General features: G+C 46.9%; 1 long non-coding RNA gene across 1 annotated transcript in view; it reads right to left on the bottom strand.

Moving 5' to 3' along the window:
• Window positions 1-16,978, bottom strand: part of LOC138452532 (uncharacterized) — a 472,666-nt gene extending 455,688 nt beyond the window's left edge. Inside the window, exon 1 of the long non-coding RNA XR_011260205.1 lies at window positions 16,859-16,978. This is a non-coding gene — a long non-coding RNA (uncharacterized lncRNA). The remainder of the gene's footprint in view (window positions 1-16,858) is intronic.
• Between the last annotated feature and the right edge of the window lie 6,930 nt (window positions 16,979-23,908).

Raw genomic sequence — 23,908 nt, 5'->3', positions numbered from 1 at the left:
TACCACTTCTGTGCCTGAACATTTTTCTTGGAGAATTACATCTGAAAGTTCTGTCATCTCTCCCAAAGGTGAAACTTATAGTACCAGTGGCTCAGCCTCACTCAAGGAAATTGTCTTCAACGACAGGTGTATGCATGTAAGGCGCCTCGGACTCCAATTCCACCGTAGCTGCAGGAACTTGCGGTGTCGCTGAAGGTGTTGTGGGCGATGCTATCTTTGCTGACGAGCGTCCCGTGGACGGTGGTTCCGTAGACGGATGTGTTTTGGATCCCGTCGATGAATGTGATTTTCTCGTCGACGAGGGCTTCCCCGATGACTGAGATTTGAACCCTGTCGACGAATGCTTTGTTGACTAATGCTTCTTCGATGAATATGGTCTGTGCTCCGTGGACGAGTGCGTCGTAGACGAATGCCTTGTAGACGATTGGTGTTTTGCTCGTCGATGAGTGCTTCGTGGACGATAAGTCCGATAACGATGATCTTGCCGTCGACGAAGTCTTATGTGCGATCGTCATCGACGACGGTTCCGTCGATGGTATGGCCAATGAAAGGCCTTTACCTTTCCCTTCACTCGTGAGCGGCTTCCCCGTCGACAACTGCCCCCCCTGTTTTTCACAAACTCCTCCTTACCAGATTTTGCTGATGAATGTGACTTTTTCTGGCTTGATGAGTCCATCGGAGGCAGCAAGGGTATCAATTCCAGCTTCCTCTTACTTTTGGCCATGGGAGAGGAACTCCTTTCCACTGAAGAGGACCTTCTCTTTGAAGTTTGCCTCTCAGATGGAATGCTGGATTGGACAGGAGCTGTCCTGACAGACTCTTCGCCCGAAGATTGATCCCTGGCTTCCAGCTGTAAAAAGAGTCTTCTATGCCTTTCCTGAAGGGTTTTGGTGGAAAATGTCTTACAAATATCACATATCTGAATGTCATGTGGGTACAGACAATAAATGCAGTGTTCGTGGGGGTCTTCCATGTAAACCAATTTCTTGTTGCACCTCGTGCAGTCCCTGAACAGGGAAGGCTTCTTGACAGCCTGAGGTGCAGCCATTTCTGAAGAGGAAGTTCACATGACGATTTTGAGTCAAAACAACAAGATTTTTGTCTCAAGGTTTCACTGAGAACAAAGCCCCTAAGAAGGGGAACAAAATGGAATATATTTGGAAAAAAATATATTCCACACAAAAGTAGAAAAGATTTGAAAAGCTCAGAGAGCTTGAGGATTCCCTGTGTCTGTTAGACTGCGGTGAAAAATCTAAAGATGGCTGCCGGGGGCGGAGCTTAAGCCCTGCCACCTCATTGGTTGGGGTCATAAAGGACCAAAGTGAGGTGGAGGGGCTACACAATAGAATGGCTCATAGGCTACAATGGGCTATGCACATGCACTGCTGGTTGGCAGTGTATGTATATTAAAAAATGTCTTTTAATAATTATTTCCCACAGAGGATTGCCAGTCTGACGACAGGGAATATTCAAGCATCTGAATCTGTGAAAGATCCAATGCTGGAGAATACAGGAATACTTTAAGGTCAATGATGATGGAGAGGGAGACGTGAGGACTCTATGGGAGGCTGGGAAGGCCACATGGAGAGGGATCCTAATCCGGGAAGGGGCCTGTAAAAAGAGGGAAAGGGCGGTAGTTGTTGTAGAGACTGAGGGAGAAGATAAGATACCATACAAGAGGCGAGGGGCAAGAGGGAGCAATTGAGACTCTTGGAAGAAGGGAAAATCACACATAGCCTGCTCTTCCTGAAACAAAAGTTCTACGAAAAAGGAGATAAAGCAGACTCCCTATTGGCCACGTGACTGCGAGGTCAGCGCGCACATAGGTGGGTTGTGGAAATAGGAGGGAATTATGGGGCTGCAGGTCTAAGAGGGCAAGCAATTCCAGAAGCTTTCACTGCCTTCTATGAGAAGTTGTACGCATCAGAGGCCCCCTTGAGGCATAGGACATTGGCACCAATCTGAAGGCCACAGACCTACCCAAACTCTCTGAGGAGGAATCCTCAGCGCTGGAAGCCCCTATAACAGAGTCAGAAGTAAAAAAGACAGTGGCAAGGTTAACGGAGGGGAAGGCACCGGGTGAAGATGCTTCACCCCTGGGTTTTAGAACTCATTCCTCCCTGCCCTACTTCCTTTCTTGACAAAGCTGTTTAACAATATACTCGATACAGGCAGGGTGCCGGAATCCTTCTCCCACGCTTTCATCAAAGTGATCCCCAAGGAAGGTATAGACCATAGAAGCTGTGGTGCATATCAGCCAATCTCTCCCCTCAATACGGATGCCAAGTTGTCCACCAGGTTGGTAGCCATGCGTCTGGAAGCGGATATGCCGAGCCTGATTCACTCGGACCAGGTGGGGTTCATTTTGGGTCGACAGGGAGCAGACACAATGCGGAAGACATTACATCTCATACACACATCCCAGGACATGATGGGGGACCCGTCTCTTCTCTCAATAGATGCAGAGAAGGCCTTGAATCGAGATGAAACGCGTCGTCATTTAATTTGGACTCCATTTTTTCTCAATTTGAGCTTCATCTATTGATTCCATTTTGGTTCTATGCACTGTAAATAATCTGTCTCTTAACTATAATCCTTGTTGAAAATAATATAGCTTGGCTATAAATATATATTTTTTATCTCACACTTCTGTGTCTGACCATATTTGTTAGAAACAAAAATATGTACAATGTGTATAACTCAATTTGAACAACTGTATTGGATTAATCCAAACATTTGAAAGTGTGCAGTGGACGGGAGGGTTCCCAAGTTGAATCCTCTTTCTTTTTACTGTTGAATGTCGTTGCTGGATCTTAATGCTTGTGTTGGTTTGTGGATGGAGATTTCTCTCTGTGTGTAAAGAGCATTTTGAAGAAGATTAATTTTTTCATTGGCAGCCCAATGTAGTGTTCTGAATGCTTGTGTAATATGTTCTCTCTTAGTGAGTCTGGGGAGTAGTCTTGCTAATGCATTTTGTATTCGTTGTAGTTTTCTCATAAGGTATTCTGGCATTCCGAGATAGATGCTGTTGGCGTAGTCTATTCTTGACATGACGAGAGAGATGATGGCGAGGGTTCTATCTGGGAAGGTGAAGAAGGGGCGTATCCTCTTGATTGTGTGTGAGTGGAAGAAGCATTTATTAACTATTGTGTTGACTTGTGATTCCAGTCTAGTGTTAGTCTGTTGTCCATTAGTATTCTGTGATTGTTGACCACTTTGGATGGTTCTGGTGGGTTTACCTGTTCGGTAGGCCGGTGGAATGTCACGATTGTTTGGCGGGTCATTGGGTGTAATCATGATTTCTGTTTTGTCCGGATTGAGTTTATCACTGTTGGTGCTCATCCACGGGTTTAATTCATTGAGGCAGTTGGTAAGGGTTGGGGTTAGCTCCTTGCTGCCATTGATTTTGTAGATGATTTGAGTGTCATCTGCCTGGTTGTCACAGGTGGGCCATGTTTTTTGATGAGGTTAATCAGGGGAGTCATGAAGATGTTGAAGAGTAGTGGTGATAGTGATAAGCGCTGTTGGATTCCACATGTTGTTTTACGGTGTGCTGACTTGAGTGGTGCTAACCAAGTTGTTTCCGTTCAAGAAGGATTTTAACCAAAGGAGTGCTGTGCCGCGATTCCATTGCCTTTGAGTCGCAAATCACATATAAAGCCCAGTCCATTAGCCAATGAGGAGAGACTTTGTGAGTACCCTGGTGTCCACCTCATGATAGGGCTCAGAGCATGGTGTTCCCTCACATCATGAGAGAGGGCCGGCATTGGATCTTGATAGATACAGCCTGGGCACTCTGAATTGACAGGCAGCACCCGGCAAATGTGGTGATGCACGGTTTACCAAACCCTGCACCTACCTCCTCCATAATCACCTTTCTACTGTTCTATGTGAAAGTGTCGGCAGGAAAATGTAGTTATGTGAAAAACTAGTCAGAAGAAATTAGTTTTCAAAATGTAGTCATTTGATACAAGCAATATAAAGTGTGAAAATGTTGCTAGGGATAAGGTCGCCAAAAAACTGTAACCCTAATAATGGCTTTCCTTAACTGTCACACTTCAGCCCCACAAAGCATCTCATTTGCATATGATGTGATGCGAAACACCAAATAAATAAATAATAAATGAACAGTAACCCTAACTCCATCCTCATCACTAGCCTTCACCAAATTCCATAGCCCCTACCCTAAGGCATACGTTTCTTGTAATGCTAACCATAGCCTTCTCCCAACGCAAACTATTACACTTACCCTAACTCTTGCTCTACCCTAACCCCGGTCCCACCACAACAGTACCAGCCCTCACCACCTCGCTAGCCCTGTCTTTAACTCTAACCCAAACTCTTACTCTGTTTACCCTAGCCTTACCTTAACCCCTACCCTAGCACTCACCCTGACCATTACTCTACCCCACCAAATCCCAACAGCATCTGGCTTCAACAACCACCCTGAGCCTAACCCTTACCCTAATTCTAACCAGAATCTTTAACCGTAACACCTATAGTAGCCATGAACAAAGCAATAACAAGTCCTCCACACATTCCATTAACCCTAATGCATCCCCTAACAGCACTACAGTGTTGGCTACTTACCATCTGCATGCCTCACTCACCCCTATGTTGCCAAGTTAAACCACAACATTTTTCTTGGTCACTTCAATGACTTCTTTTTATTTGGCAACATTACTTGTATTGTCATTATCATTAGGGTATTTATTGAGCGAGTACCTAATGTGAACGTACAGAGTTATGACTCGGACGCAAGGATAGTGTACAGACGGATAAAGACTTGTATTAAGTAAATCAAAGCAGAGTTTGGGAGAAAAAGGCCTAACTTTCCCTAGCCTAGGAGGGGTTTCCCTGCCTCAACAAAACTAACTAATGTCTCTGTCAGAATAAAAGTTATCCATCCTGTGTCCAAAACCTAATCCTCACACTCTAAACTCCCCAGAAAGTACAGAAGGGGAAATAATATCTCCTGGCTGGCCGCCTACAGCCTTATAACTCGACATAAAAGTGCCAAAAGAAAGTTCCCACGAAAACCAGTGTTTCAAAGAAACCGTTCAACACAAATTTGTGTGTTCCACAATTACTCTTTCGTACAGTTCCAAGGGGGCAACGACCTCTTGGGTATTGGCTCTTCCTTTTACGTAGCTCTAGGCTAGTTTTACAGTCTTGGTTTCCTCTCCCGCAAGCTCTGTCTGAACCTATTGTTTGCATAGGTTCTTTCTGATTGACAGCCTTGTTATACTCTCCTTGTCTAATACACTTGGTTCACTAACCTGCCACTTGTATTTGTGTGTTTGTCTCACACTGTGCTGCCTTTTATTTCCCCGGTAGCTTGGGTTTATTTTTCTTATGTTGTCGGGGGGAGGGAGATGTGTTACCCAGCTCCTATGGGCTTGTTATTTTCATGTGGAGTTGCTTTCTACCCCCTTTCCTGAATGCCCAAGCCCGCTTTCGCCCCCCTTTTGGATGACTCCACAACAGGCCAATGCTTGATCAGGCTAATGCTTTTAACATTTTCTTAATTGATAAGATCAAAACAATCCAGGAAAGCATTAAACTTCAAAGAGAATGGTTTCCCCCAACCTTCCGGACCCAAGGACTTTGCAGAAAAGAAGAGGAAACTCTAAAATTCCACCGTTCTTTTTTAAGCCAGTTTCAGAAGAGAATATTCTTACTCTACAGTTCTCAAACCCACAAACGACACATTCTTTCCTCTTCCCGCATGTTGTGCGGCAAAGTGTCTGGTTTCATACCTAACCCCCCTTGTGACTAATTTTATAAATGCGTCATTTAATCAATGGACATTTGCAGCGGAACTGAAACTATCGGTAATTGTAATTGGTTATTTATAATACGCTTAATACCCAGAGGTTTCCAAGCACGTACCCGGGGATCGAACTAGTGTTGCTCCGCGTCGCCTTGCTTCCATGGCGAGCATGTTGCCCCTGAGCTTTCCTCCTGGCTATGATGTGATATGATAGGTTATTTATAACGCGCTTAATACCCAGAGGTTTCTAAGCGTGGACTCGTAGATCGAACCTGTGTTGCTCCGTGTTGTCTTGATTCCAAGGCAAGCACGTTGCCCCTGTGCTATCCTCCCCTTAGTTGAAAAAATCGAAACCTGGACCCAGATAACCTTCAGAACTACCGCCCTATTGAAGGTCTTGCTTAGTCTGGAAACATTTCAAAAAAGTGGTCACAATATAGTTTCAAGAATATATCGAAAGAGATGGCCTTTTAGATCCCCTTCAATCAGGGTTTTGGCTAAATGCGGTACCAAAATGATACCGCTGATAGCGGTTTGGGACGAGTTGTTGCAAGCGATAGATGAAGGTAAACTATCCCTTCTGGTAACGCTTGACCTATCCGCGGCTTTCGATACTGTGGACCATAATGTCCTATTGAAATGCCTTAAAATCACAGGAAATGTTTCAGGAGATGGTCTTGAATGGTTTGCCTCATTTTTGAATGGGCGAAGACAACGGATGCAGTTGGAGGGCTTCTTGTCGGAAACTCTCCCACAAACTTGTGGGGTCCCACAGAGCACAACATTTTCACCACTCCCGTTCAAGCTGTGTCTTCGCCCACTGATGAACATTCTGAGAAGACACAACATCAGTTTTCAATCTTAAGCTCGGTCAACGTTGTAGACCACACCCTCATCAGGGTGGGTAGGTGTTTGAAAGAAATTGAGGGCTTGGATGGCGTCTAACTGGCTACAACTAAACCCGAACAAGACCGAGGTGATCCTTTTCGGACCGAAACAACTATTGGAGGCAAACAGCAGCCCCCTCCTCCTTCATTTCTGGGTTCAGAAATGAAATATACGTCCAAAGTGAAAAACTTTGGATGCATTTGGCAAAGCGATATGGGCGGTGACGGGCAGGTTTCAGACAAAGTCCATGCAGCAATTTTTAAACTACGGCTGCTGCGACAGGTTCTTCCTTACGTGCCTGAGAAGGACCATTCCATATTGGAAGGAGCCCTAGTGAACTCAAAGCTGGACTATTGTAATGGCTTACTCGTTGGGGCTCCTGCCAAACATATCGGCTACAAAAGGCACAGAATGTGGCAGTTAGACTAGTCAATTTCTGGCCTTCGTCGTTCCCTTCATCGGTTAGCAGTGGAGGATCGCATTAAGTTTAAAATCGGCTGTCTAATATTTAAGTGTTTGAATGGCTTGGCACCGAGATATCTGGCGGACAAGTTAATACAGTATCAACCAATGCAGTCTTTAACATCAGGGGACAAGCACCTGCTTACTATCCCCATGAGAAGATGTGTTTTCAGGGGAGATTGTAGATTTTCGGTCTTTGGGCCCAGACTGTGGAACAGTCTCCAACTGGAACTAAGGAAAGTGGAATCTCTGTCAATATTCTGAGAAAAGTAAAAAACAAAACTTTTAAATAGACCTCTCAACAACTGTAAGCTACTGTCAATAAATGATTGGGGATGGTATTATCATATGATCATGTTATTGATCGTATGATAAACAACATGATCATCGGACCGGCATCGGGGTCTCTCCCTCCACCAACCTCCACGTGGCCCGGTCCCTCCTCTTCTATGCACGGAGCCCTGGCGGACGACGTGGGCTGGGTCCGTCTGGATCAGCACTAACTTGAGCCCCTCCACGGCCTTCTTCCGCTCCTTCTTCGGACCGGCTCTGTAGGCTCCGGGGCTGCGGTCGCCCCCGCCCACCACTGCACACCAGGTACCGGCGGCAACTCCCCAGTTCTCTACGCGCCCTATGCTGCCCCCGGAGCTCCTCTCCCTGATAGGAGGTCCGGGTGCAGCTGCCACGGATTCTGGCGCGGCTGCAGTCCCGGGTCTGGGCCTTCTGCTTTCTCACTCTAAGCCCCAGCGGACGGCGAGGGTCAGCGGTTCCGGGGCTGTGGTCGCCCCCACCCACCACTGCGGACCAGGTACCGGCGGCAACCCCCGGGTTCTCCTCGCGCCCTGTGCTGCCCCCGGCGCACCTCTCCCTGATCGGAGGTCCAAGAGCAGCTGCCACGAATTCTGGCGTGGCTGCAATTCTGGGTCTGGGCCCACTGCTCCCTCGCTCAGAGCCCCAGCGGACGACGAGGGTCTTCGGCTTCAGCCTGAGCTCCGGTTCGGCTTTCTCCCGCTTCATCAGGCCGGCCATGCGGGACCCCTCCCGCCTCGCTCTCTTCTAAGGCGGCAGTCATCCCCGCTCACCACTGCACACCTGACCCTCCATCTCTCCCTGCAACCACCAGAGCGCCACCACTGCACACCTGACGCCAGGGACTATCCCCTTGACCCTCCTTCCGCCCTCTGCAGCCATCGGCACACCTCTCTGAGTCACAGCCATCTACCTAGCCAGCACCTAATCCAACTTGTGATCTCTCCCGACCACCGAGCTCCTCTTCAGCACACGGGGTCCCGACCCCCCTCTTCCATACAAGGAGTCCTGGTGATTAACCAACATCGCCACTTTGTGAGCCTCTTCTGCACCAAATCTTCTGGCCAAACCTGTATCCATCAGCTGTGCTGGCTCCAGAGTCCGGATATCATCGAGGCAAATCTGTGTGTCCATTCTGTGGCTTCGGTGCACTCCGTCCATTCACCAGCCCCTCTCGCCCACTGTGCCAGAGTTGGATCTGCCTGGTATCTCCTCCTGCCGCCGCCCCTATTCCTGGGCTGAGACAAGGCAGCACTGTGCATCCCTTCCGCAGCTCTGAAGTTCTCCGTGGATCAGTCTTCGAATCCCCTGGGACCTCCCGCTGCATCTCCTCCTGAGTCCTCCACCTTCCTACCCCACTGTGATTCTGAGGCGCCTCCTTAACGGTCCCTTTCCACTGCACTGAGCTCTGGCGAAACTCCAACCGCACCTGGATTCAGCTACAGGTCCTCCTGAGTGGTGGAATGAACTGCGACTCGGTGTTGTGGTAACCTCCTTCATTCTGCTCTCATACCACCCACCACAGTCTGCTGGTCTTCCCCTATCATCACCTCGCATTCCTACTCCTATATATCTCTGGGCGTTGGCTGGACTTCTCTCTGCATCGGCCTTTTTTCCACCTTATAACCTGTTGGCTCACACTCTGGTACAGCGGCCCTAAACTGCTACTTCTCGCCGCAGTCAGCAGTTCTTCTACAACCACGCCCTTGAGTGCTTACTCCTTTTGACCAAATTGGGTCCTGCCGGTAAACTCTCAGCACTAGACCCGTGACCTCCTGCTACAATTCAGATCTTCCTCCCCATCTTCCTGCCTCAATCACCTGGTCTCCTCCAATCTCAGTCAAGCGATCTTGCACCTTCTGACTCCTTTAGCCCTTCCCGGCTGTCTCACACCACTGACTTGGGTCCACCTTTGTGCCATCTTCACTTGGACTCCCCAACTTGTTTACCCATTACCTACTCCCCCTGACCCTATGCGATCCGTCATTTCTTCCTTCCGCCTCTCCCCTTTCCCCCCTTGCCCTCTACTCCTCTCCCTTCTCCTCTCCTCGCTCCTCCTGATGCCTAGCCCCCTTCCACTATCCTCTCCCCCGCTCTCCTAGCCACCCTCCTTCTCTTTCTCACCGCCCTCACCTTCTCTATCCTCCCACTTCCAACCATGCTGCCCACATCAATACTGCCCTCTGGAACGCCAGATCCATCTGTAATAAAACCGTGGCGACACTTGATCTATTCTTTCGCCTTAACCTTCATTTCCTCTGCCTAACTGAAACCTGGATTCCCCCTCATAATACCTCTGTCCCAGCTTCCCTAACGACTTCTTCCTCCTCTTTCCTCCATACTCCACGCCCCTCTGGCCGCGGTGGAGGTGTCGCTCTCCTGTATAACCCCAAATACACCTCCTCCTCCTCATCCCCATCTCTTCCCTCCTTCCCTTCCTTTGAATTCCTCTACAAATCATTCTCCTCTCCCCACCCTATTTCCTTCCTGATCATCTATCGTCCCCCTGGCCCTCTCTCCTCCTTCTTCGAAGACCTAGATCACCTCCTCTCACTTATTTCTCCCTCCCCCTCCCCTCTAACTGTGCTTGGCGACTTTAACATCCATCTTCCTTCTCCCTCTCAATCTTCTCCCTTCCTCTCTATCCTTGATTCCTACCTCCTCTCCCCCCTTCCTTCTCCCCCTACTCACTCCTCTGGTTCCACTCTTGACCTCATCTTCAACTCCTCCTATCCCTCCTCCCCTGTCTCCTCTCTCCCTGTCTATCTCTCTGACCATGCATTACTCTCATTCTCCCTTTCTCCTCGCTCTTCTTCCACTATTAATAATCCCTCAGTTCCTATCTACTCACGTCGTGACCTGCGTGATTTCGACACTACCCTCTTCTCTGACACCTGCTCTTCGTCTCTTCCATCTCACCATGACTTTGCACTACTCTCTCCTGATGATGCTCTCTCTTCCCTCTAATCTTCCATCTCCACTGCCCTTGACCATCTCTATCCCCTTTCTCTCTTCCGCCCCACTCAGAAACCTCCTCAACCCTGGCTTACCTCCCATCTTCGTTCTATGCGGCGCCTTCTCAGGCGCCTTGAAAGACTTTGGCTCAAAACTCTCTCGCTCTCTAATCAAACTTCCTACTTCTCCTACCATGCACTTTACAACTCTTGCCTTGCTACGGCCAAATCCACCTACTACTCTAACCTTCTACAGTCTCAAGCCTCACAACCTCGTCGGATTTTTCAAACTCTTTCCCGCCTCCTCTCTCCTCCCTCTCCTGACCACTCATCTAATTCCACACTTTCTCCCTCTGACTTCGCCAACTACTTTCTCTCTAAAATCATCACACTCAGACAAAAAATTAACTCCCTCTCTGACTCCCTCTCTTCTCCTCCCCCCTCTCCTCCTTCTTCCAGCATGTCTGTTTTCTCATCTGTTTCCCCTTCCGATGTATCCTCCCTTCTATCCAAAGCCCACCCCACAGCCGCCCCCTCTGATCCTCTCCCTTCCGTTCTCATCCCAAAAATGTACCCTCTGCTTATCCCTTACCATACCACTTTCTTCAACTCCTGCCTCTCTTCTTCTATCTTTCCCTCTGCTTTCAAACATGCAACGATCATTCCTATTCTTAAGAAACCCTCTGCTGATCCACTGCTCACTGCCAGCTACAGACCTATCTCTCTTCTGTCTTTCCTTTCTAAACTCCTTGAACGCCTTGCCTACTCTCAGCTCTCTTCCTTTGTCTCGTCTTCCTCTCTCCTTCCTCCTTTCCAATCTGGCTTCCATCCCAAACATTCCACTGAAACTGCTCTCACCTCGATTCTCAACTCGCTCCTCTCTGCTCGCCATGCGAAGCAATCCTCCATACTTATTCTCCTTGATCTCTCTGCCACTTTTGACACTGTCGATCATCCTCTCCTGCTCCACACTCTCTCCTCCTTCGGGTTCAAAGGCCCTGTTCTAAAATGGCTCTCCTCTTACCTTTCCTCTCGTTCCTTTGTTGTTTCATGGGGAGGCCAGACCTCTCCTTCCTTCCCTCTGATTTACGGTGTTCCTCAAGGCTCTGTACTTGGCCCTTTCCTCTTTTCTCTCTATACCTCCCTCATTGCCCCTGTCATCTCCTCCTTTGGCATCTCCCATCATTTCTATGCGGATGACACCCAACTCTTTCTCTCTTTCTCCTCCTTCACACCTGACCTCCACCTTAAACTCTCCTCTTGTCTCACAGCCATCAAGAACTGGATGTCCTCACGCTTTCTCTCACCTAACACGGATAAAACTGAAGTCCTTTTCTTCCCCGCTAACTCTCTTCCCCCTCACTCTCCTCCCCGTTCATCCACTTTCCTCCTTCCAATCTCCCTATCTCCACTCATGCTTGCAACCTAGGTGTTCTTTTTGACTCTTCTCTCACCTTCTTGCAACACATTTCGCTCACCTACCGCTCCTGCAGATACCACCTTTACAACATTTGCAAAATCCGTCCCTCCATCACATTCCATGCTACCAAGCTCCTAATCTCCTCACTCATCTTTTCCCGCCTCTTCTACTGCTCCTCTATAATTTTTGGTCTTCCCTCATCTCAGCTTGCCCCTCTTAAATCCATATACCACTCTGCCATTCGAACTGTCTCCTTACCTCTCGCGACTCCATTTCCTCTTCGCTCTCTCGACTAGGCTGGCTACCTTTCCACCTACAACTAAAATTCCACTTTCTCTGCCTTGTTTTCAAATCCCTTCACGGTCTTGCCCCCCTTATCTCTCCTCCCTTCTCTCCTTCTACTCCCCCTCTCGCTCCCTTCGGTCTGCTGACCACTTCCTCCTCTCTGCATAGCTCTCAACCATTTGTGTTGCAAAGGCGGGTGAAAACACCCGATTTTAGTTTTGGCGGGTGAGAGGCCCATTGAAACTAATGGGCGTGCTTGAGGCTTGGCGGGTGAGTCAGTTGTTTACAAGGCGGAGACACCCGCCAAAAGCGTGTGAGTTGAGAGCTATGTCTCTGTACCTCCTTCCCCTTGCGCTTCCTCCCGGTTCCGCTCTTTCCAACTTCTTGCTCCTCTGCATTGGAACTCTCTCCCCCTCTCAATCCGCTCTTCCACTACCCACATCTCATTTCGCACTTCCCTTAAATCCTTCCTCCTCCATTCCCCACCTTGAAGCCCCCCCTGCCCTCCCTACTCCCCCCCGTCTTTCCCCTCTTCTAATCCCTCCCCTCCCTTTCCACCTTCCCCTTTTCTATTTTACACTCTCTCTCCCTTCATTCTACTCTCACTCAATCCTTCCCTGCCCCTCCCTTCACTCCCCTGTTCACACTCCACTTCTCCCCCTCTTAATAAATTGCTCTTTGCACTGTTTTGTTGTTGAATGATTCAAGTTGCCACTATGCTCACACTGTTATTTGTTGTTGTTATTACTCTGTATTTTGTTGTTCCATTGTACAGCGCCTTGGTGTAAAGCGCTTTATAAATAAATAAATAAATAAATAAATAAATAAATAAATCAATCAATTTCATCTGCGTCAGGATATGATTAGGTGTGTTGCGTGCACCATATAAATACCTCAATCAATCAATTAATCAACACAATTTGCCACCATGCCACTTATTCCTCTTTCAGCGTGTTTCCCCGAGATGTTGTTGCTCTCTCCTCCGCTCGTACCCGTCGACATAGGGGGAAGAACAAGGTTAGGGAACAGAGAAACAAGGGAGTGGTGATGTAACAACAAGTGAGGGAGGGTAATTGCCAGCAATGGATCTTCAAGTAACCAGGGGAGGAAAGAGTGGGGATCAGATCACCCACTCTCAGGTATGGTGGGGAGTGGACGGTGTATGGAGCTAGATGTTAGGGAAGAGCCATTCCTTAAATAGGAGGGTGTTGAGCTCCTTCCTGAACTGTAGAAGTGAGGTGGCAAATCGGATATTGATGGGGAGGAGGATCCAGAGGTTCAGGGCATATACAGAGAAGGCCTGTCTTCTGTTTTTGTCCTTCCTGCACCGGCGGAGTTCAAGTCTGCATATGTCCTTACCTCTGGTGGATCGTAGGACTCCGGAGATGCTGAGTTTATGGATACTGAACCAGCCACTTCCCAGTAACCACCCCAGGCAGATTGCCTCGTTTTTATTTGAACTGCCTTCAACCATCCAAAACACAGACCATACTTGCTTTTTAGAAGCTCCAGAGGCCGTCCCATCTGTTATAGGCCCTAAATTGCCAGATTTCTGTGCAGTGGTACAGTCCAATTTTCAAAAGTAAACTGTAGTGTTAGCATATGCACGTGTAGCCTTCGCCACAAGTGTATACCTGCCCATGACAACTACCTTAGGCCCGCATTCTGGGGCATGACTGCGGCGAGCCTGGGTAACAGAACAATAGTCCTTCGATTTCATACAAGCAATGTTTTAATGTTTCCCTGCGAATGATATTGGGACTCAAATTAATGTATACTCACATATTCGGATATATGACATGTCACCATACATGATGCACTCATCATGGGTGATGTGAAATTGTACATTTGGAAGCCAGCCTAGATGCCGTGTGAACAGTGATATTGGAATGTGAGCTGCGGGTGGATTATTGGGTTGCTTGCAGTTTGGTGGCAGAAAGTGTATGAGCACTTATAATTTCTGGCCTTCGTCGTTCCCTTCATCGGTTAGCAGTGGAGGATCGCATTAAGTTTAAAATCGGCTGTCTAATATTTAAGTGTTTGAACGGCTTGGCACCGGGATATCTGGCTGACAAGTCAATACAGTATCACACAATTCAGTCTTTAAGATTATAGGACAAGCACCTGCTTACTATCCCCATGACAAGGTGTGTGTTTCAGGGGAGATTGTTGATTTTCAGTCTTTGGGCCCAGACTGTGGAACAGTCTCCCACTGGAACTAAGGAAAGTGGAATCTCTGTCACTATTCTGAGAAAAGTTAAAAACAAATCTTTTAAATAGACCTCTTAACAACTGTAGGCTACTGTCAATACATGATTGGTGATGGTATTATCATATGATCATGTTATTTCATCTGCGCCAGGATATGATCAGGTTTGTTGCGTGCACCATATAAATTCCTCAATCAATTCCTCAAAAAATGAAGGGCACAGGGTTCTCAAGGTAGCACTCCTTAAAATGAAGTCTTCCCTCTCATGGATCCTGTGAGTGACATCACAGGATGTGAAACTTGAGTAAAATTGAAAATTAATATAATGATAAATAACTGAAATGGATTTCGGCCCGACCGGAAGCCGTGTTCAGTGAACATGCACTTTTGTTCTCTCTTGTTTGGTGGTAATAGCATCAATTTCCATTTCATTAGGAAGGTGAGTGCGATGAGGATGTCAAGTTCGATGTTGTTTTTTTCTGCTTCACCTACCGAGCACTGAGGAGACTATTCTTGCAATCCTGTCAAAGATATCTTGGCAACTGCTCATTGGCTGGTTCAAGGTTTTTGATTGATTGTGAATTCTTCTGTATTCTACCAAGAATTGTGTACACCCAAAGAATTGATAGTTGGTAATGTATCTCCCTACCAGTTGTCGTGATTGGATTTGTCTTTTGTCCCAAACTAATAAGGAAGCCTTTCTTTAAAGTTGTTGTCTTTGCATAGCCACACTAAGAATAATTCTCACTAATTTAAGTGAGGTATTATATATTTACAAATATTCAATTATTTATTTGGTGGCATTTAAAACGTTTAGAAATCGCAGGAACTAATTGGGGGTCATTCCGAGGTTGGAGGTAAGGGATTACCGATGGCGGTAATCCCTTACCTCCGTATTCCGAGTTCCCTTTGCTCCATGGAATACCGGCATGGTGAATTACAATATAAAATTGGAATTGGAATACGGTTCCAAGGTTGGATGGACCGGTAATTCCCCATTCACCATAGCCCTTCCCCATTTCTGCCCCCATAGGGCTCAATGGGAATAGGGAAGGAGGTAATTACGGCACTGTAAATTACGGTGCCGTAATTTACTCCAAGGTCACTTTGCGGGTCCCGTAATTTACTCCTGCTAAAAGCAGGAGGTAAAGAGGGACCCGCAAAGGGAACTCAGAATACGGAGGTAAGGGATTACTGCCATCGGTGCCCTTACAGGTGCCGGTAATCCCTTACCTCCAACCTCGGAATGACCCCCATTGGTTGTTGTTTTCCGTGTCTATATGTATATATTCAAATGTTTCTCCTTATTAGCTAATAGGTATATTTAGCAAAGTTGAGGATCCCTCTTTAGTCATAAGGTTTATGATTTAATTATAGTATGAGAAATTTTGAATGGGTGCAAGTGATTGTGGAATGGAAGGATAGCTCAGGGGCAACACATTGGGCCTCATTACGAGTCAGGCGGTAAGGGGTTTACGGCGGCGTAAACAGCGCCGACCCTTACCGCCTGATTCCGAGGTCCCTTAGCGCCATGGAGGACTTAACACCTGCTTTTAGCAGGTGTTAAAATCCATGGCGCTAAGGGACCTTGTTGTTAATTACGCCACCGTAATTTACGGTGGCGTAATTAACGCCTTCCCTACTCCCATTATGCCCTATGGGGCAAAAATGGGAATGGGGAAGGGTAAATGGGGATTGGGGACTTACCGCCCCGCCAACCTCGGAATGGGGCGGTAAGTCCGCCAACCACCATGGCGTAAACATAGTTTACGCCATGGTGGCAAAGGTACGACCCAGGCGGTAACTTACCTCCTGGGTCGTAATGAGGCCCATTGTCTTGGGAGCAAGAGAACCCAGCGCAACATAGGTTCGAATCCCGATCCCCGCTTAGAAACCACTGGCTGGTATTAAGCGTGTTATAAAAGAACAATTATAATTTGTGAGAATGTTTCTTTTTGATGAATGAGTTTGGGTATTTTAGAAACACATGCTATTTATTGTTTGAAAGTACTGATTTGTATGTATAAACACTAGAAGGTGTTATAGTTGTTGCATATACAGGGATATATGTTCTTTGGAATGGAGCCTGGATTAAGTAGGCTTGTTTGAAACAATTCAGTAGTTTCCCAGTAGGAGCTAATATTGGAAGGTGAAAGCATATCATTAGGGCATGTCAAGGGCAGAACAGAGCCATATCAAGCAGCCACTAGTTATGCCTGGTGCCTCATTGCCCACAGCCTGGCCTTTGGCCTTTGCCTCCTTCAATCCAGTGGCCTTGATAGGTCTGCAAACATGGGTGGACTGGCCTACAGGGAACTCTGGAGATTTCTCAGTAGGCCTCTGCACCCTGGGCTCCTTTTGCATTCTAATTCCACATTTTCTCATAGGAAAATGGTTGGATTTGCTGAAAATGTGTAATTTGGGGCCACTTTGAAAATTATTTCCAGGGCCTCTTTTGGTTCCCATTCCACTTCTGTCTGCAAACTAGTACTACTTGGTGTTTAAACATAACAGTCCCCATTCCCTGTACCAAACTCAGAACATGGCAGCCTCATTACCTGTCTGATGGGACACCTCACCCTCTGGGCACGGGATACAGCCGTAGCAGCAGACCTGTTTACCTGGTAACATTAGTTTCTGATATCCAGGCAGGCACGGCTCACTGCACCTGGACTGCGGCGGTGTCTGTCAGGTAAGAGAAGAAACAGTTAAATAAGCAGTATAAAATTGCACTTTATAAACATCATCAACATCTTTCTCATCACTTTGGAAAGGTATGGTAAGACAGTCCAATTTCTCAACTTGCCCTGATAGAATGTGTCACTGCCAGCACTGTTCCAGCTTCTTGAACATATGCACACATTACAATGTACTGAAAGTGGGCAATGATCATTCATGTGGGTCTTGCTGTTCAGAGTTGATGGAATGTTGCTGGTTTGGTTGATGATTGGTGGCAGTCAGGGTTGAATTGCATGTGTGCATGGTTGATGACAGGGGTGCGTAAGTCTGGGGCGAACCTCCAACCATTCGCGGCATGAACTGAATATGCGCCTCGGCATTCAGAGTTCCTGCCGGACTCACCAGCTGCCAATAATGGGGTCCAAACTCGTCCCATGGGTTCTAACAGATGGTGTCCGTTTGGCGGGCCTATCAAGCTCACTGAATCATCTGGCAAGATGCGGTATGCTCTCAGAGGCTCACAATGCCTGTAAAAGCACCATGTCACTCTAGCTAGCTTCCTGTTAGACTGGAGGAGCTGGTGCTTATAGGGCAAACCCAAAAGGTGTGCTCTAGGGGCATTTTGCTCAATTTTAGAGGAGTTCAGCGATCTTTCTTGACAGTGCAATAGATGCTTTTGTTCTCAATTCGCCCCCTTTTGTCTGTGTGTTTATTACACCCCATTTGTCATCCTTCCTTTTTACCAGTCCCCGCCATTTCCCCTGTTCCTTTTTTTCACTTTTTTATTCCAAAAGTTCAAAAAATAACAAGCAACTTTCCCTTTCATAGTCCTAATTCCATGTGTATTTCTGTTTGTCCTATTAAACCTTTTGTGACCTGTATTATTATTTGTTTTCCTTACCTAGACTTCAACCCCCCTCAAAATATAACAAAATAATAAACAGCTGTTCTTTTATTTGTTTGTGAAATCTAAAACGTTCCCATTTGTGTATGAACGGATTATCCTTCTTGCCTGAGTCACCTTCTTTGCCCCAGTCTGTCCTGCTTGAGTCACCTTCATTGCCCTAGTCTGTCACTTGTCTTTGTTGTTATTTCCTACTGGGAAGGAAGGAATTGACATCAGGAAGAGGGGCAAGGGTTTGGAGGAGGGTAGTTGGAGGATGAACAGGAGGTTGACTTCTCTTGGGATTGTGTTGTTAATTGTCAGGAGGTGCACTTGGAGTTTGTACCCACCATGAGATTTATTTGGGATTGGATCATGATGAGTGGAGGAGTTGGGAGTGACAGAGCCTTGGGACTGGCACAAGGAAGAGGGAGGGGCGATGGAGGAGGAGGCTTGTTTGACAACACGGAGGCTTTGGAACTTCCAGAAGAGGAGAAATCAGAGAGGACAGTGGAAGACTCAGTGCCAGAGGAGGCACTCCTTATGCCAGAGTTATTGATTATGACTGGGGACGACTCGCAGGCAATACTTGAGTTCATATGGGAGAGGGACATTGTAGTCCCAGGTTTATTGGACTGTTTGGGGGCATCATGGCCCGGTGGATTAACAGACAAATCAAAGTCAAGGTCCTCAGGTTCAAGAGTCTATATTTTTTACAACAAAAATGCTAAGAGATTAGGGAGACCAGGATTATGTCTGATAAAGTGATATGATATGGCATTTATAACGTGCCTATACACAAGTGTTTCAAGGCGCGACGAAGCAAGGGAGCATAACAGAAGGAAGACAGTGACAACGATCTTACTAGGCCAGGTGACATTGAGATCGCGCAAGTGCAGGGGAGATGGGGAAGGAGAAAAGTGTGAATGGGAAGTGGGAGGGGAAGTGCAGTACACAGGATAAACAGGAAATAAATAGTAACAATAATAGGAACAATAGATAAGAAGTGTGGCCAGATGGTGGCTGGTGTAAGGGTAAGTGCAGACATCAAGCGTCAAGTGCTGGTAGGGGGATGTAGGGATACAGAAGCAGCCCCAGAGTGCAACGTTTGCCAGGGGGGCAGTGCAGGGGTGCAACTGGCGGGGAGGGGACCTGGGCCCGAAAACAGAGGGTAGCCAGGTGACCAAGGCAGTTTCAGTTTCAGCCAGGAGTTCAGCAGGGGAGAGTGGGAGAGAAAGCAGAAGCAAAGAGGAAGGTTTTGAGTGCCCCAGCCGAAGAAAGAGATCTACCACCAACTCGTTGCTTGGAGAAGCGACTGACCCTGAGGGAGTTGGAGGCGGATGAGCGAAGAGCTCGAGAAGGAAGATATTTAGGAAGAGCGAGTTGGAGGTATTAAGGCCCCAAGCCCCAGAAGGTCTTGTGGACAATGCAGAGGGTTTTGAACTTAACCCTTGCTGCCACTGGGAGCCAGCACAGAGATTTCAATCCTGGAGAGATATGATCCCTGGGCTTGAGGCCAAGGACAAGTCTCGCAGTCCTTTTCTGGATGAGTTGCAGAGGGCGGAGAGTAGAGGCAGGCAGATTTAGAAAGAGTCTGTTGCAGTAGTCCCGCCTAGAGAGAACCAGAGCTCTGGAGACAGTGAGCTTCTGGGGGAAGGAGAGGAAAGGAAGAATACCTCTGAGGAGGTGCAGCTGGTAGTGTGACTTCTTAGAGATGTCAGAGATGTGAGGAGAGAAGGAGAGTGTGGAGTTGAAGATGACCGTGAGGTTTTTAGCCTCACAGGTGGGAGCAGGAAGAGGGCCAAGAGAGGCCAGCCAAAGAGAGACAGGAAAGGAGGGAGTGGGTGTGCCGATGAGGAGAATCTCAGCCTCACTGGTATTAAGGCAGAGATCGTTGGCCGCACACCACTCCTGGATAGCAGACAGATAGTCAGAGATGAGAGAAGGAGAAGAGGTGGCTGAAGGGAGCCTGAAAATGAGCTGAGTATCATCCGCAGAGCACTGAAAGTTGGGGCATAGAGCGGCAATGCAGTGGGCAAGAAGTGCCATGTATTGGTTGTACAGCCGGGGAGAGAGGTTGGACCCCTGGTTATCACCACAGGTAGAGATAGAGATAGAGGAGAGGAAGGACCCAAGTTGGACCTGGGAGGGTCGATCGAAGAGGGAAGAAGTCAGCCAAGCCAGGGGCTGATCGGTCATAGCCAGGTTATCCCAGTGATAAAGCAAAACAAAGAGGTGATGGCTGGTAGTTTAGAATTAACATTAAACCTCTGGTATTGCTCTGGGCATCCCTCCAGAACATCATTCTTCGCCTGCCAAGCCATGACAGAAAGGGGAAATACCATATGCAAATCATGCTTGGTCCCACCCCAAAGGGGCAGTCCATTCCGAACTGCTAGGCCACATCCCTTCTGCATGAGACCACAAGCATCCCCAGACATGTTTCAGCCTCATTGGGCATCAACAGTGAGGAGTAGCATAGATCTCTTGACCCAGCAGGAACGGGTCCCACGTTTGGGCATAACCATTGCACTCGGGTGATTATAGCACAACAAAAAAGGTGATGGCTGGAAGGTTTAGACTGCGGGCCTGATCAAAAGGTGGTTGGTATCTCGGCGATATTCCCGCCAGGATACCGCCTGAGCTAATAGCGCTACCGCCACCTGGTCTGGCGGAACGGTAATCCCCCATTCCCCATTGAGCCCATTTGGGAATTCCCCATTCCCCATTGGACCCAATGGGGAATTTTCAGCGCCATTACCGTCGGGGGTACTACCGCGCAGTAATAGCACAGAAAATCGGAAAATTCCCAGCAGATTTTCCCCCAGCTCAGAGCTGGGGGTAAATGCTGCCAAACCCGTGATTTGGCAGACCGTTAAATGCAGCGGTAATAGCGTTACCGCCGCCTTTAAGGGTTACTGCCAAACTCATGATGACCCCGTGAATCTTAACCTCTGCAATTGCTTTGGGCAGCCCTCCAGACAAGCCACAAATCATCTCTTACACTACAAACTTTTAATTGCCCTGACTTCGAGGGATATAAGTGTCAAATTGACCTCCCTTTAGTCTTTTGTCCTCATTAGAAATCCAAAGTTCAGAACAGCAACATTCATGATTTTATATTGCCCTTTTTATGGCCAAAAAACCAAATACACTACTTGCAGATTTTAACTTGGGCTATAATGACCCACTTGATCAGATTTATTCTTGCGCCTAAGTGATCTTGGGTTCACACATCATGTCACTTTTCCTTCACTTTTCCTACCCATATTAGGGGTTCCACGATCGACTGGATTTTAGACCATAACATGAGCATAACTGAGGTCAGAGATAAAACCATTGATTGGTCAGATCTTCTCTGTATCTCATTGAACGCATCCAGTAAAACTACCTCACCTGAACTACCCACGGTTCCACTTCCTATTAGCTATCAAAGGAAATCAGAAATGTGCTCCTGTCTAGACTTTAGTGAGCTAAGTAAAAGCGTAGCTGATATCAGTGGTCTTATGCACTTGGAGGACCTAGTCAAGAGCGTGTTCTCCTCGATTACAACAGTGTTCAACACTCTGGCTCAGCTGAAATCTATCCATACACATCGCCATGAACAAAATAGGGAGTGGATCACATCAGAGAGATCCGCTCACTAAATCAATGTTCCAGCTGCAGAGAGGGAATGGTATGACGATCTCACTTTTCTGCGTAATGTTGAGCTAAACAACTGCCGCCATATTTATGTGAAAGCCATTTTTGAAGCAAAGCAAACTTATTTTAACTCACAAATGGAGACAGCTGCTAGCTCCTTGAGAATGCTATTTTCGATAGTTTTGCAATTAAGCACTCCCGGTCGTGCCTACCCTGACCCGCCCCATCAAAAAACTGGTGTCTATTTACAAACATACTTTATTGACAAACTGACTGACATTAAAAATAAATCTCTATAGCAAAAAAGCCACCATAGCTTTCAACAGATCCCGAGATTACTGCATCCCTCATTTGGGGTATTCATTCAGAAAGGTTTGCATTGCAACCTGTCGCAATGAATGACCCTTGTGACATGGGTATAACTCTTACACGCACGTCTGTTCCTGGTGATCTTTGCCCGGCTGAGGTAATTAAACATTTTGAAAGCTTGACACCAATTTTGACTAGCATTGTCAATGTCTTCTTTTTAGAAGGTTCCATTCTTCTTTAAAAAGAAGTTGGAGTACGCTGGTGCTCAAAAAGTCCTCCTTAGATCCGTTCACTTGTTCATATTATCGACCTATTGCAAATAGTCTTTAGCTGCTTGAAATCCTGGAAGATCTGCTTACATTTAGCTGCGAGATTCTGTAGAGAAGTGTAGGTACCAGTCAGGTTTTTAGTAACGAAAAGGCCCCAATAGATATCAATGATATCCTTCTTCAACTAGTTGAGACCGACGGTGCAAGCTTCCTGATACTGCTAGATCTATCAGCAGCTTTTGATACTATTGATCACACCATTTTGCTGGATCGCCTCACTGCAGAGCTAGGCCTTCACCAAATAACTTGAAATTGGTTTTCCTCTTTTCTTACTGAAAGGCTCACCGCAGTTAAAATCAAAAGCTTTGAATCTTGTGCACCTCCTCAACTCTGCGGTGTGCCACAGGGTTCGTGTTTCTCGCCCCGCCTGTTCAATGTGTAATGTGTACATTTGGCCTCTGCGTGACCAACTATGTGGACGATACTCAGATTGCATTCAAAATACCCAAATCCTCTCAAAACACGGGTACTCGTAGTCAGACTGTTTTCAACAGTATCCAAGCATGAATAAATGAAAACTGTCTCAGTCTGAATCAATCCAAAACAGAATTACTACTGGCCTCCTCTGACCACTTAAGAGCCAAAATACAATCATACTATGGCCAGGTGTGTCATTCACAGGAGTCTTTCTTTAAAACCACTAAAGTTAAATCTCTCTGTGTCACATTCGACTCTAACATGTCCATGCTCCCCCAGGCCAATGCCGTGTTCAATGCCTCCTCTTATCACCTGTAGAGTTAAAAATAAAATGCACCCTTTTCGTTCAACTGGGAACCTCACTATTGCAGTCCGAGCCAATATTTGGGCCAAACTTGATTATTGTAATGCTGTATTCCTGTGTCCAAATAAGCAAGCCGTTTCACGGCTACAGACCCTTCTCAGTACAGCAGCCCGCATCATGACCAACACGCCTCGAAGGGCTCTAATGAATCCAGTATTGCTAGGATTGCATTGGCTCCCAGTCAAAGCTCAAATCAAATTCAAACCCATGACCCTGGTTCATAAAACCTTCTATGGAACAGTTCCCAAAGACATGGCTGATCTGATCCAAGGGAATTCCTCCTTGTGAAACCAGAGATCTCAAATCCAGTTTCTGCTCTCTGTACCATTTTTTAGATGTTCAAGAGCCTTAAAACACTCATTTCAGGCCTGCTTCCAGCTGGAACTCTTTTCCCATACAGCTAAGCAGCACAAGATCTTTGCAGGCTTTTAGAAAAAACCTACAGCTGTTTCTTTTCTAGTTCTCCCTTAGTTTTTCACAATCCTTCTTTTTGTTTCTGGCCTCCACCGATACTCCTTAAGCACTTAGATGCCCCATGGGTCGCTAGCACAGATATAAATACCTCCAAATCAAAATAATCAATATCCCTATACACAGGCCCTCACTTGCAACCCATCGCTCAAAGACATTCATCAATAACAAACTGATGTTGACCTCTTTGGACAGTGGTATTGTTATGTATAAAAGATGATGTTTGAGAACGAAACACTTTTTAGGCAATGCGCAGTGAGATTACATTATTTGCCAAGGATCACACACTTTGGTTAAGCAGCATGCTACAAGTCCCTTGTTTTATGGGCAGTCTATTGCTGAATGTTGTGATAGATTGCATGACCCCAGCACGGAAAAGGGGAAGGAATAACAGGCTGCAGGAATAACATATGCCCGGGTACTTTTGCCCCATAGCGAACATCAAAACCTGGCACCCATGAATATAAACACAGTAAGTGAACATATATCTTAAAGTAAAATATACAAATATAGT

This window comes from Ambystoma mexicanum, chromosome 4p, assembly GCF_040938575.1.
Source record: "Ambystoma mexicanum isolate Mex_15411 chromosome 4p, UKY_AmexF1_1, whole genome shotgun sequence".
NCBI classification, from domain to species: domain Eukaryota; kingdom Metazoa; phylum Chordata; class Amphibia; order Caudata; family Ambystomatidae; genus Ambystoma; species Ambystoma mexicanum.
Note: the sequence above shows the minus strand (reverse complement) of the source record. Positions and strands in the feature narration are given on the sequence as shown.